The sequence below is a fragment of the Elaeis guineensis genome, chromosome 3 (genome assembly GCF_000442705.2).
Source record: "Elaeis guineensis isolate ETL-2024a chromosome 3, EG11, whole genome shotgun sequence".
Taxonomy (NCBI): Eukaryota; Viridiplantae; Streptophyta; class Magnoliopsida; order Arecales; family Arecaceae; genus Elaeis; species Elaeis guineensis.
The window spans coordinates 36,757,101-36,771,186 of NC_025995.2; the positions used below are offsets into that span (position 1 = coordinate 36,757,101).

General features: G+C 33.9%; 1 long non-coding RNA gene across 3 annotated transcripts; it reads left to right on the forward strand.

The window, feature by feature from the left end:
• Nucleotides 1-3,303: 3,303 nt before the first annotated feature.
• On the forward strand, nt 3,304-8,786 carry LOC140856067 (uncharacterized). Of its 3 annotated transcripts, none has more exons than XR_012139469.1 (4): nt 3,304-3,395; nt 3,543-4,329; nt 4,446-4,946; nt 7,669-8,786. It is a non-coding gene; the product is annotated as an uncharacterized lncRNA (long non-coding RNA). The 3 variants fall into 3 exon arrangements; XR_012139468.1 differs by having other exon boundaries at nt 3,310-4,329; nt 4,446-4,575; nt 4,735-4,946; XR_012139467.1 differs by having other exon boundaries at nt 3,310-4,329.
• Nucleotides 8,787-14,086: the final 5,300 nt, after the last annotated feature.

Consider the following 14,086-nt stretch of genomic DNA (forward strand, 5'->3'; position numbering starts at 1 on the left):
TACTACTTTTCTTCTGAAAGGATCACAATATAATTGTGACCCGACATGCTTCCTTCTTAAAAAATTATTTAACCAAGATGTAGCAGTCGAAGGAAAGTTAAGCTCGAAGAGAGTATCTTTGAAGAGTAGCGAGCCATAGGACCTAAAAAACCTATTCATGATGAGCAAGTATACATATATTCTTCCTCTACCTCATACATATAGTGGGATCTTCAATCCTCTTGAAAGGTACTTGGGTATACTTAACAGAGGGTGTAGAGAAAGTCATTTCTCATGGGAGATAGAAAACATAGAGATTATCCCAAAACCTATAATGAGGCGATGTTAGACATCGACTCCAAGAAAAGGATGTAAAATAGCTTTCCTGACTAGATATTTTTTGAAGATTTCTATATGGAGTAGCTTATGGATTTCACTTCTTGTGATATGAGATCACAAAGTCTAAAATAATCTTGGAGTTGGAACATTCATTTTGATGATGCGATCAAAATTGTTTGATCACAAATGAGAAATTATGTGTTTCAAAAAAGGTCAGTGGGAGTGTCAAATACTGATATTGGTTAAAATATGATTGTATATAGAATTCTCAATGAAAGACATAGCACAAGTATCCTATATTCTGAGAACATAATGATCTATAGAGATAAATGCAATTAGATGTTTGTGTTTTCACAGATAAAGTATAGAGAGTAGATGCTGAAAGAGTTCAGCATAGAAATCTCAAAGAAGGGTCTACTATCCCCTTGGACATAGATGTATGCCATGTACTTGAACTGATATAGTTAATACTGTGAATGTCACGAGTAGATATCAGTTATATTCAGACTGAGAATGCTGAATTACTGTGAAAACATCCTTAAGCTCTTGAGAAGAACTAAGAATTTATTCTTATTTTTGGAGAAGGATCAAAGCTAAGAGTGGGAGGATACACCAATTCAGATTTTATATCTGATATTGATGGTAGAATGTCTACATCATAGGTGTAATCATGTCGATATCTTAGAAAGATTCCAAACAATCGATCGATGGAAGCTGAGTACACTATTAATATGCAGGATACATTCTGGTTCTAATATTAGTTGCAGAATTAGATGTCATGCCATCAGATGCCATGACACTATACTATAAAGACAATGGTACCATAGCCCTTACTAAGGAGCCTAGGTCTCACCAGATATCTAAGCACATAAAGCAACAGAACACGTGACTACCTCAAGTAAAAATACATAGAGGTGCAGAGAGCAAACTCTACATGAGATATGGATGACCCACTAGTAAGTCACTTAGCTAGCTAAAGACTAAAGCTTGTCTTGAGAAGATGGGGCTTGGTATATGGCAGATTGACTTTAGTATAAATGAGAGATTATTGAATGTATGCCCTAGAAGCCAATCTTGACTGACGTATATCATATTTTTAAGACATGATTTTACACTTTATGGATATTTATATTACCATTCATGTTTTATGTGTCTATGAATCATCCAAGGGATTAACAAGATGATGACATATATTCTTAAAGAGTTGAGAACTTGAGACATGTATCATTGATGGTTAATTCCTAAATTACTTCTGATCATAGGATCATCATGGGGATGGTGATTGATCTAGATAGACTAGTGCACAGATTGCTTCCTTCGGATAGATGAGTCTCAAGTCTGCGATGTAGTGATACTGGAGCGAGAGTGTAGGTGATTGTTAGAGAATAACAAGCACTGAGCATGACCAACACGAGAAGTCATATAGATGTCTGCTCACTCATTAGTGACTTTTTCAATGCTGTAGTTGTATGACTGGTCCTTGGACCTATGGTGCTACAGCTACTCGCAGTGAAGTTGTTGGAGTTTGACTATACATAAACATTGATCTCAATGAGTCATTGTAGTAGATGTTGGTGACAGTTGGTCCACTGTAAGAGTAGGATGCGCATCAAGATGGGATCTATCGATTTTAGCAAAAGAAAGTAGTCCTATGGAATTTAAGAAGTTGAGTCTTTAAGTCTATGGCTATAGTAGTATGATTATTGGAAAAGAGTTTTCATGAGAATCATATATGACTCGAGCTGATTGAATCTATCATATGATCGATGATGAGGTTTGATGATTTATCCATAACCTGCCATCTGATCGAAACTTACGATAGAGGGACTGTATCATATGTTAACTATACCTAGAGATTCATTATCTTTTATTCTGCTGGATTACCACTACATACTGCTAGGTGTTACTGGTGGATTGTGAGACCCACGAGCATCATCTTGATGATCAATGATCCATGATGGATAGAGTTATAATGGTTCCAATCTATTGAAAAAAAATTCAATGATATTGTGATAGGGATCGCAATATATCTCACTATCTGACAGAATAGAATCATTGAGGTCACACACAAAAAGGATTTTAGCTAATTAGATGGTTGAATTACGATTATGAATTGTGATAGGATTTGATTATCAATTTGATTGATGATTGATTCAATGCAAAAGTTGCAATAAGTAACTCGCTAAAGAGTAAGTGAGTTATAGGAGGATTAATTAGCAATTGAATTGCTAATTGACTCAATTTGATGGAGTTACATGGCTTGCATCAAGTCTAATTAAATTAGATTTAATTTTACCTAACATGGGTTTGATTTGATCAAACCTAATTGGGTTATGAGATAACCAAATTACATGGGAGAATAATTTTTTGTTAAATTAGAATTTGAGTTTGACTTAATTTCTAATTAAACTAGGATCTAATTAAGAATGTTTGAATTTTTATTTAGACTAGAAATTTTCTTCTTCATGGGTGCACCAAATCCTAACTAGATTAGGATTAAATTGAGTTCGACTCAAGCACCAAGAGAGAGTCCAAAAGAACTAGGATTCCTTCTCTAATTAGGTGTCATCTAATCTAAATAGTTTGAGCTCCAAATCAAATTTGAATTTCAATCTATTTGGGTCTAATCAATTTCTAATATGATTAGAATTAGTTAGAGTTTAAATTAGTTTAAATCAGCCACTTTAAGAGAAGTCCTATATGGATTAAATTCTTCCTCCATGCATCTTAAACCAAGTCCCACGGCCAACCTATTTTGGATGCCACAAACCCAATGCCTCCTCCTCTTTTGTGTGAGCTTTTTAGCATGTAAGAAAGATTTTTAAACCTCTTCTTCCCATGAGAAATCTGGGCACAAAAGAGTTGGGGTTGGGCAGCATAAAATTGTTAGAGTCCTAGGTGAATTGGACTCTTATCTTCCTACCCAAACTCTATCTCCCCTTTGCCTATTTAAACATGGGTCTTAAGGGATGGTTTGAGACCTAATATGAATCAGGTTTTGATGCCAAAAGAGAAGAGTTGTGCATGGAAAAATTCATGGGAGAAAAGTGGCACGGTGTGATGGTGCTTGGTGTGAGGTAAGTTGATGCATATCTTTTTTTTTCTTACCAACAACCAAAGGTTGGTTGTTAGGACCTCTTATCTCTCATCTTTTATCCTAGTTTAGACATGAGTTTTTCTTCTCCTCTTTGTTCAAAAGTTGGATAAAATTCTTACATCTCTAGCATAGAGATTTGGTGCATGGATTTGAGGAAGAAAAGAGAAGAAAGGGTTCTTCTCATGATCTCTAGTGTAGAGATCATCATCCTCCTATTTCTTCTTCTTCTTTAAGAGCATCTTGAGAGAAAAGAATATTTTTCAACCATCAAGATGCGATCTCTGCAAGGGAGCTAGCACTCTGATGAGATCAAAAAGCTTCTGATCAGATCAAAGTCTCATGTGGATATCCATAGAGATCAAATACTTGTGCAGCTTTAAGGAATCTTCCGAAGACATTCATGATCATCAGTTCGCGATGAAGATCGACTCGTGCCAAGATATGAAGTTTATTTATTTTTTTCTATTTAATTTTTGTATCTGAATCCCATCTCACACATGATGATCCTGTTTATGGTTTTAATATTTTATCTTATGCATGCTTAGATTAAATCAGATTTAATCTAAATTTTTAAAAATTTCTGCTGCATACTTGTTTCAATATTTTTGCATGCATGAAATTATGAAACTCCAATAGACTTGGCTTCAGTTAATTTCTAATAAGATTGGGATTTGATTAAGGTCATTGGGTTTTTAATTTGATTAGGTTTCTTTTTTTATTTAGATCAAATCGAATCAGATTCAGTTTAATTCAAATTTGAAAACCCTAGAGTCCATTAGAGCTGGGACTCTTTCTCTCCCACCCACCTTTTTTGTTTTTCACGCCCAATTTTTCACGACAAAAAGTTTTGGTGTGAGAAGTTTTTTGCATATGGTTTTTGGGCACTGATATGAGAGGAGAGGATGTTTTGGCAGGTATTTGGTTGATGACTCATCCACCTTATCTCTTAATCTCTTTTCTAGTTTGAATTTGATTCAAATCAAAGGATATAGATAAGAAGGGAATCTAATCTATTTTTTATGGCAACTAGGTGGCACCAACAACCAGATTCCTCTCTTGGGTGTGGAGTAATATGGGCGTGAGAAATTAGATCTGATTTCTCACACCAATTGTTTGCCGCTTTTTCTTGATGCCAAAAATTTTTTGGCATATGAAAGGAGGTGCCCCCTCTCCCAAGAAACCCTAGTCCTTCCTCTTATAAATAGGGACTAATTATAGACCCTGTGGTGGTGTGAAAAATTAGAAAAGAATCAAATCAAGAAAATAGTTTGAAAAATCTGAGTCTTCTTCCTCATTCTCTTTCTCCCCATTTTCTCTAGTTCTCAAGAGAGTCTGTGAGATCTGTAAGAGAACAACATCAGCCATCAAAGAGGAGTCTTCTATAAGGGAGCTAGCACCCCAGTGAAGACACCTATCTCTGGTTGGAACGAGTCCTCATGTAGATACCCATAAAGGCCGTGCGTGTGTGCAGCTAAAGGAATCTGTTTAGATCCATGGTCATCGACTGCGGTGTAGATCGACCCATGCAAAGGTGTTGAGATTCAATCTCAATATTTTTTTTTTATTTTCAAATTATGTGCATGTCATAGATCCTAGGGCTCAAATAGTATAGATTAGATCTATTACACATGGGGTTAAAGGAGTTTAACCTAGATCTATTTTTTGCTGCTATCAAAAATTATTTTGAAATTCATAAATGCAACCTACCCAATTTTCTAACAATTATATCCTTTGAAGAGAAATGCAAAAGAAAAAAACTTACTTTTCTATAAAATCCTAGATATGAAAATCATAAGATCTATTATATGTGATGCAAACTTTGTTTGTAAGAAAAGAAGCAATATATAATCATTGAAAATAAATCATAAATAAGCTTAGATAGGATCCAAAAGTGATTTATGATTTAATTTCTATATTTCATGTAAAAATTTTTTGATCTAAAACTCAGCAATTGTTGCCGGCATGTCTATAGAGTTGACTCGTCCCCTGTTCGAGTCGCTCATCTAAAAAATGTGTCAGCTCAACCAGACTTGGAGTCGACTCCAATCAAGGAGTACATGATTGTCTTAGATCTGATTTAGTGCATGCATAGTGATTAAAATGTTTAATCTAGTATCTCCTACTAAAATTTTTTAAGAATGCATACATGATACTCCTAGTCTTTCTTCAATTGGTATCAAAGTATAGGTTCTATATGATATGAGTTTTTATGCATTTAAATCTGATTTCTTATTGTTTAGATTAGATCAAAATGGTTTTTATATTCAAATCTGATATTTGATCAGTCTCATATGTGATATGATTAGATTAGATGTCCTAGTAGCCATGTACTCTGACTGGATTGATCACCAGGCTGTCCGATCATAGGAGCAAGTAGGGTTTAAAGGCTCTCTTTTTTCATTCAATGGGGGTACTCTTATAGCATGTAGGGGTGACATATGATTATATCCCATGAAAAAAATACAAAAAGAAGAAAACTTACTTTTTTGCAAAACCTTAGATCCAAAAATTCTAGGATCTATTGTATGTGATGCAAACTTTATTTGTAAGAAAAGAAGTAACATCTAATCATTAAAAATAAATCATAAATAAATTTAGATAGGATCTAAAAGTGATTTACTTTTAAATTTCTATTTTTAATGCAAAAATTTTTTGATTTAAAACTCAGCAATTATTGCTTGCATGCCTGAGGAGTCGACTCATCTAGGCGACTCATCCCCTGTTCAAGTTGACTTCTATCCCTGGAGAGTCGACTCATCCTTGATTGGAGTTGACTCCCAGTTTGATTGAGCTGACTCATTTTTTAGATGAGTCAACTCAATCTCTACAAGCTGAAATTGATGCTTTCTGTTTGTCACAGGGGTCAACTCCATTTAAGAATGAGTCGACTCACTGTAATGAGTTGACTCATTCCAAGGTGAAGTCGACTCACACTTATGAATAAAAACTTTTGCATGAAAGTTTTCTAAAATTATTTTACAAATTAAAATGGTTTCAACTAATAACCTTAATCCATATTAATGCTACACTTAATTAAGAATTAAGAGATGCACATTTAGATCTAGAATTGTGAATTTAAGATCTAATGATATTTGCATAAAATATAGAGTAATGGATTAGCTTGAATCAGATCCTCTTAACTGGTTAGACCTAGGGTTATAATCAAATAGACTAAATAGAGAAATTGATTAAATCTAATCAAGAGTTGAATTAGATTAAATCAAGATTTTTCTGGATCAAATACAATAGTTATAGTTGGTCAAGTCCATGTCTTTGATTAGACTAAATAGATCTGATTGTGGCTCAGTGGTTAAGCCCAAATCTTTAGGCAAACTAAATTGAAACTGATAAATCAATTGGTGTCTAAGGTAAGCATGGTATTTTGATTGATGATTTTTAATTGGCAGCCTGCTTATCTGGCCATTTCGATGGTGTCTAAGGCAAGCTTTGGCAGATCCTCCCATCGATCTCACTTATCTGACTAATATGGTCAATCAACTTTTGATTAGGTTGCTCATTAATTCAAGCTAATCCATGCTACATAGGTTAATCAGTATGACTGATTTAGGTACCATTCGACCAGCTTGTCTCTAGTCCAATTCAATAACTTGGTGAAGTCAGTGAAAGAATTATTGACTACTGGTTGATCTCTCCTCTATCTTTTAAAATATAAATAAATCTTCTAAATTATTAGGTTCTTAAATTGAAATAATTATGGAGATAATCAGATCATAGCTTTCCATTAAGGTGGATGATAATGGATCCATTAGTCTGATAATCATTGGAGGTGCAAACGCCTGATGCTTATCTGCTAATAAAATTATCATTCATAATATGATAACTCAGTTTGTGTCTCTCTGATGGGTGGTTAGATTGGCCGAGCAAACTCAGGCCTAATCATTCATTAGTTAGATATGCAGAGTGTGGTCATGTTAATGGTTGGATCTAATTAGGACTTTCTATGGAGGCCAAAACCTACTGAAAGATAGCTGGGGCAAAATTAATTATTAAAAATTATTTAAAAAAATAATTATTTAAGAATCTATCCATAGATGCACATGGATTGATCGAGCAAACTCAGGCCCATATGCAGTTTGTGTGGATTCTTATACCCACTAAAGAATTCAGATAATTCTTCAAATTAGAGGTAGAGGCTACTAATTAATATAAAATAGTGAAAGAATATTTAAACTAAAATTCATATCTTTAGGCTTTAATAATTTATATACTAATTAGACTTTTATTTTTTTTAGTTATGGCTACCACATTGTCGCTCTGATCACTATTGGATAGTAATATGCTGATGGGATCTAATTTCGATAGTTGGTATCAAAAATTGAAGATAGTCCTGGAGCATGAGCGAATCTTGTACGTGCTTATAGATCCGACCCTAGAGGAGTGTGCCCAAAATGCATATGGTGTAGTTCAAGATACTTACTAGAAGTGGCTCAATGATCATACCATGGTGCGTTGCATCATGCGAGCAATTATGAATGAGTGAGGATGCTCAGTCGGAGGAGATGTTATAAGTATTGAACGAATCCTTTGACAATCTCGACAATGTTGAGAGGCATAAGACTAGTTGTGCCGTCTTCAATACAAAAATGAGAGAGGGGGCATCGATCACTGATCATGTATTGTACATGATCAAATAGATCGAGTGTCTGAGCAATCTCAATTTTTTCTTACATCAGCAGCTTGAAAAAGACACGATACTGAACTTTTTGTCCAAGTCCTTCCTGCTCTTTCTCAATCATTATAGAATGATGAAGCCTGCAGTCAACTATCACAATTTGCTGGGGTTGCTGTAGATTTTTGAGAAGGATCACCAGCTCTACAAGGAGATAGTGAACATCGTGGGTGGTTCTTCGACAGGGCATCATCCCTTTAAGAAATAGAAGAAAAAGAATAAAAATAAGAAAAGATGCAGCGTGTTGGGGCCGGTCAGGCCAAGAAGTCCAAGTCCAACCAAAGTCAGGTAGAGTGCTTCTATTATAAGAAATAGGATCACTGAAAGAGGAATTGTCCTCTTTATATTGCTTTCCTTAATTCAAACAGGTCAAATAAGAGAAAGAAGCAATCAATTATTGGTCAAGATAATTATATGATAACATCTTGCAACTTCTCTATTTATGATACTACGACCCGAGTATTAGATACTGATAGTTCTATTAATATTTATAATTCATTGTAGAAACTTCAGATTAGTAGAAAATTTGAAGATAATGAGAGATTTCTAAATGTTGGAGATGGAAGATCAGTTCCAATTCTAGCTTTAGGAATTATCAAGTTTGTATTTAATTCTTATATCTTGTTTTAAGTGATTGTCACTTTTGTTCTAGTTTCTTATTGAATGTAATTTTTGTGGACCTTCTGGCCAAGAATAGTTATAGAATTTTAATAAAAAAAAATTATGTGATATCATTTTGAATGGTGTTACTGTGATGAATGGATATTTGAGTAATGATATTTATGTTTTATCATGACCTGTTAATGTAATATACATGTCGAATAAATGCTCTAGGTTAGATAATATCTCTGATATCTATTTTTGACATTGTAGGTTAGGTCATATCAACAAAAATAGGATAAACAGGTTGACTCAAGAGAAAATCTTCGAAGTCAATGATTGTGAATCATTACCAATCTATGAATCCTGTCTTCTTGAAAAGATAACTAAGTCACCTTTTATTAGAAAAGGTGAACGAGTCAACAAAGTTTTAAGTCTAGTACATACTAATGTATATGGATCCATGAACACTAGTGCCAGAGATGGTATTATTATTTCATTATGTTCACTGATGACCTATCGGGGTATGGGCACGTCTATCTTATGAAATATAAGTTTGAATCATTTGAAATATTCAAATGATTTGGTAATGAGATAGAAAAATAAACTGAGAAGAGCATTAAAACTCTTCGATTAGATCGAGGAGGTGAATACCTCTCCAATAAGTTTTTGACATATCTAAAAGAGAATGGAATTCTCTCTTAATAGACCCCTCTTAGAATACTACAGCATAATGGAGTGTCAGAAAGGAAGAATCGAATCTTGTTAGACATTGTTCAATCTATGATGGGCTTTATAAGTCTGTTGATCTTCTTTTGGGGATATACACTCAAGTCAGCTTGTTATGTACTTAATAGGATTCTGAGTAAGTCTATAAGTAAAACATCATATGAAATATAGACTGGATGTAAGCTAGTGCTCTTACATCTTAGGATTTGAGGATGTCCGGCTTATATCAAATATTTGAAAATAGATAAGCTCGGACCTAGGTCTGACAAATATATTTTTTATTGGGTATCCAAAAGAAACTAAAGGGTATTATTTCTATCTTGCTGATGAACAAAAGGTGTTCGTCAGTCTTAAGACAATCTTTGTAGAAAAGAAGCTTCTTAGGGAAGGAACTAATGCCTCTAAGATTAAACTTGATGAAGTTTGATAGATAGAAGAACCGACATAATTAAGTAAGAATACAAAACTAGATTTGATTATATCAAACCCAGAGCCCATAGTAGAGGCATCTTTGAGGAGATTTGATAGAGTATCGCATCAGTCAGACAGATACTATGATTTCTTGATCTAAAATGGTGATTTTGTTGAACTCAATGAGAACAATGAGGATTTGATCACCTATATGGATGCTATGTAAAGGTCTGACTCTGATAAATAGTTTGAAGTCATGAAGTCTAAAATAAAATCTATGAAGATCAATGATGTAGAGATATTAGTTGATCCACCTGAAGGAGTAAAACCCATAGGGTGTAAGTAGATTTTCAAAAGAAAAATAGGTATAGATGAGAAGGTGGAGACCTATAAAGCCTATCTGATTATCAAAGAATATCATCAATGTTATAGTATTGACTATGATGAGACATTTTCTCCTATAGCAATGTTTAAATCCATTTGGATTATGCTTGTGATAGTGGTATACCTGGATTATGAAATCTGATAAATAGATGTTAAAACTATTTTTCTAAATAGAGAGCTGGAAGAAGAAGTGTATATGATACAAACTAAAGGGTTCATATCTATAGATGAGTCTAAGATGTGCAGGCTTCAAAGATCTATTTATGGATTGAAGTAGGTATCTCGGAGTTGAAACATGCATCTTGATAAAGTGATCAGAACATATGATTTTATTAGAAACGAAGAAGAACCCTATACATATAAATGTGCAAATGGTTCTATAGTCATATTTCTTGCTTTATATGTGGATGATATTCTCTTAATTGAAAATAACATCCCTGCATTATAGAAAATAAAGGTTTGACTATCATGCAGTCTCCATGGAGGATTTGAGAAAAGCATCCTGCATCATAGGGATGAAGACTATAGAGATAGATCTAAGGATTGCTTGGATTGTCCCAATCTACATACATAGACACCGTGCTAAAGCGATTCAACATGGAGAATTTCAAGAAAGGCTATTTTTTGATAGGCCATAGAATTTTTCTTTCTAAGAAGGATTATCTGACAACTCCTTAAGAAAAAGAGCATATGAGTAGAATCTCATATGCCTTAATGGTGGGTTCTATTATGTACATCATGATATATACGAGATCGGATGTGGCATACTCACTGAGAGTAGTAAGTAGATACCAATCTGATCCAGATGAGAACTATTGAAAGGTCATAAAATCTATCCTTATGTATTTGAGAAATACTAAGGACCAGTGACTAGTTTATAAAGAATCTGACTTGAAACTTATGAGATATACTGATTTTAATTTTTAGTCAAATCATGATAATAGCAAGAGCGTATCGGGATATATATTTATCCTAAATAATGAGGCAATCTATCAAAAAAGTTTCAAATAGCACACTATAGCCAATTCAGTTTATGAGATGGAGTACATTGCAGCATCCGATCTGCCAAGGAAGCTGTGTGGTTATGAAAATTTATTAACGAGCTCAGAGTGACACCCTCCATTCATGATCCTATTTTTCTGTATGTGACAGTACTGTAGCCATAGCTCAATCGAAAGAATCAAAGTTTCATCAGCACATCAAGCATATTTTGTGTTGCTACCATCTTGTCTGAAAGATCGTAGATCGAGGTGACATCGAGCTTCAGAAAATCGATGGAAAGGAGAATCTGGCTGATCAATTTACTAAAACCCTCAGAGTCAAGGAGTTCGATGATCATAAGTCGAAGATGGATATAAGATACTGTATCGATCGGCTTTAGTCCAAGTGAGAGTTATTAAAAAATATGTGTCCTAAAGTCAATCATTTAATAATTATGCTATTTGTAAATTGTCTATGAATTATTTGTTAATAAAAGTTATTCGGTATTTTTTATCATAAAGTGTACATCTTCTTTTATAAACTCTTGTGTTATGATGAAGTCCTTAGAACTACTTTCAATCGATAAAGAAGGATTTATCATATAGTTCTTAAACTAGTTTGCGATCAAACGATAGGCTATTACTAGAATGATTGCAATTATCAAGTATAGGTCATTGTGTGTCATATGTGTTGGTTATCCTTGTAATCAAAGAGTGTGGAGACACTGATATGACAGGCAAATAAAATGTAGGAGTACATTTGTACTGAACGTGACCAACTACGGAGCACTCTACTGTCAAGATTAGCTCATGAAGGATATAGATATAAGTATACCTCCGACTTGAGATCACCATGGTGACTTGCAAGCAACTCACCATGCTTTAGTGTCGGACTACCTGAATTTTTAATTTAGTGATGAAAGATTTCTAAATACAGTCAAATACTTGCCATGTCGGTGTGTGAGTCAAGATGGGATTGATCACTCCTAGTTTCAGGAGTTAGTGCTACATTGTGTTTCAATTCAACAAAATCTTGATCAGGATAGTCTTTGTAAGGAGTCACAGGATTTATGAGGTTGAGACATATTATGGATGTACTAATTAAGAGTTGATAGTTTAACTTTGAAGTCATCCTAAGTATTGAAGATTAAAGGGATAAATTATATGGTAACCATAGTTCAGGATTCTTGAATATTACTTTGCAATCATTCAGTTTATAGGGATGTCGGATACCATTGCTAGATGGTCACATCGATTGATATAAAAATTTATTTTTGTACTATCAACTTAGATTTGAACCTATGGGGTCACACTCAAAAGAATTTTCTATCTGATCCGATGGCTGATCGATGATTGAGAATCATTTAAGGGTAAAATAGTCAATATGATTGATAATTAACCTTATGCAAAAGTTATGATAAAATAATTTGCTAAGAGTTAGTGAATTATAGAAGAATTAATTAATAATTAGATTATTAATTAACTTAATTTGATTGAGCAATGAGGTTTAGATCAAGTTTAATAGAATTGGATTCAATTAGATTTGACCTGATTAGGTTATGAGATGACCTAATCATTAAGGGAGATTATTTTTTGATTTAATCAGGACTTGGACTTGATTAATTTCTGATAGGATTAGAATTTAATCAAGTTGGTTAGTACTTAATTAGATTAGATATTTGAGTTTAACCAAACGATTTTGTTTAGAACCAAATTGAAACAATCTAGAGTCCAAAGTGATTGGACTTCTTCCCATGCAACACCCTTGCCCACACCCATTAGTTCTTCACACAAATTATGCATTTGTGTGAAGCTTCTGTGTGCTATATTTGAAGTTCTCACCCCTTCTCAACACCACTTGGATGAGGATAAAATTTGATTCAAGTTAAATTCAAATTGGATTTGAATTGAACTTGGATCATGATCCTTATCTCAGTTTAAATTCAAGCTCAAATTTGATTTGAACTTGATCTCATCCTCATCTTCACACCAACCATAAAAAGACATTTATTTTGTGTGACAAAACACTAGTGTTTTTCAATGTGAGAAATTGTTTCTCAGAGTGGGGCGTATAAGAGAGGGGGCGGGCCTTCTATGCATGTACAGAGGATATACACTTCCTCTTGGGTTGAGTGATCTAGGGTTTTTCAGAGAGAGGAAAAACAAAGAAAGAGTTCTTTTGTTAATCTTCTGCCTCAAATCCTTATTCCTCCTATTACCATATTCGACTTCAAAAGAGTCCAAGAGATTCGAAGATAGGTGCAAATCAGTCATCAATAAGATTTTCGTGTGAGCTAGCACTCTCAGAAAGGCCGACAGTGCAGAACTTCGAGTAGACTTTCATAGAGGCAAGACATCCTGTATATCTGCTGAGCAATCTGAAGAATCCTTTACCATATTTTTCAATAGCGATGATTAGCTACCTGCACTTTGGTAAGAGATCTGATCTCAATAGATACGATCTACTCATGATGGTATGCTTATCATAGATGCGATCTATTTGTCTATTGATATGATCAATATGTTAGAAAATGTGTTCTAAAATCAATCATTTGGATGATTGTGCTCTTGATAATTTGTATATAAATTATGAATTAATAAAATTTATTTGGCATATTCATCATAAGGTTACATCTTCCTTAATTGAACTATAATATTGTGATGAATTCCTTAAAACTTTATGACAATCGATAAAGGAGGATTTATCGAATAGTTCTTAAACGTATTCACGATCAAATAATATATCATTAAAGAACAATGATATTTATTGAGTGAATATCATTGTGTGTCATATAGATTGATTGTCCTCATAATCAAGGAGTGTGGAGACACTGGTATGGCATACAGGTGCGACGTAGGAGTATATTGTTACGGAAT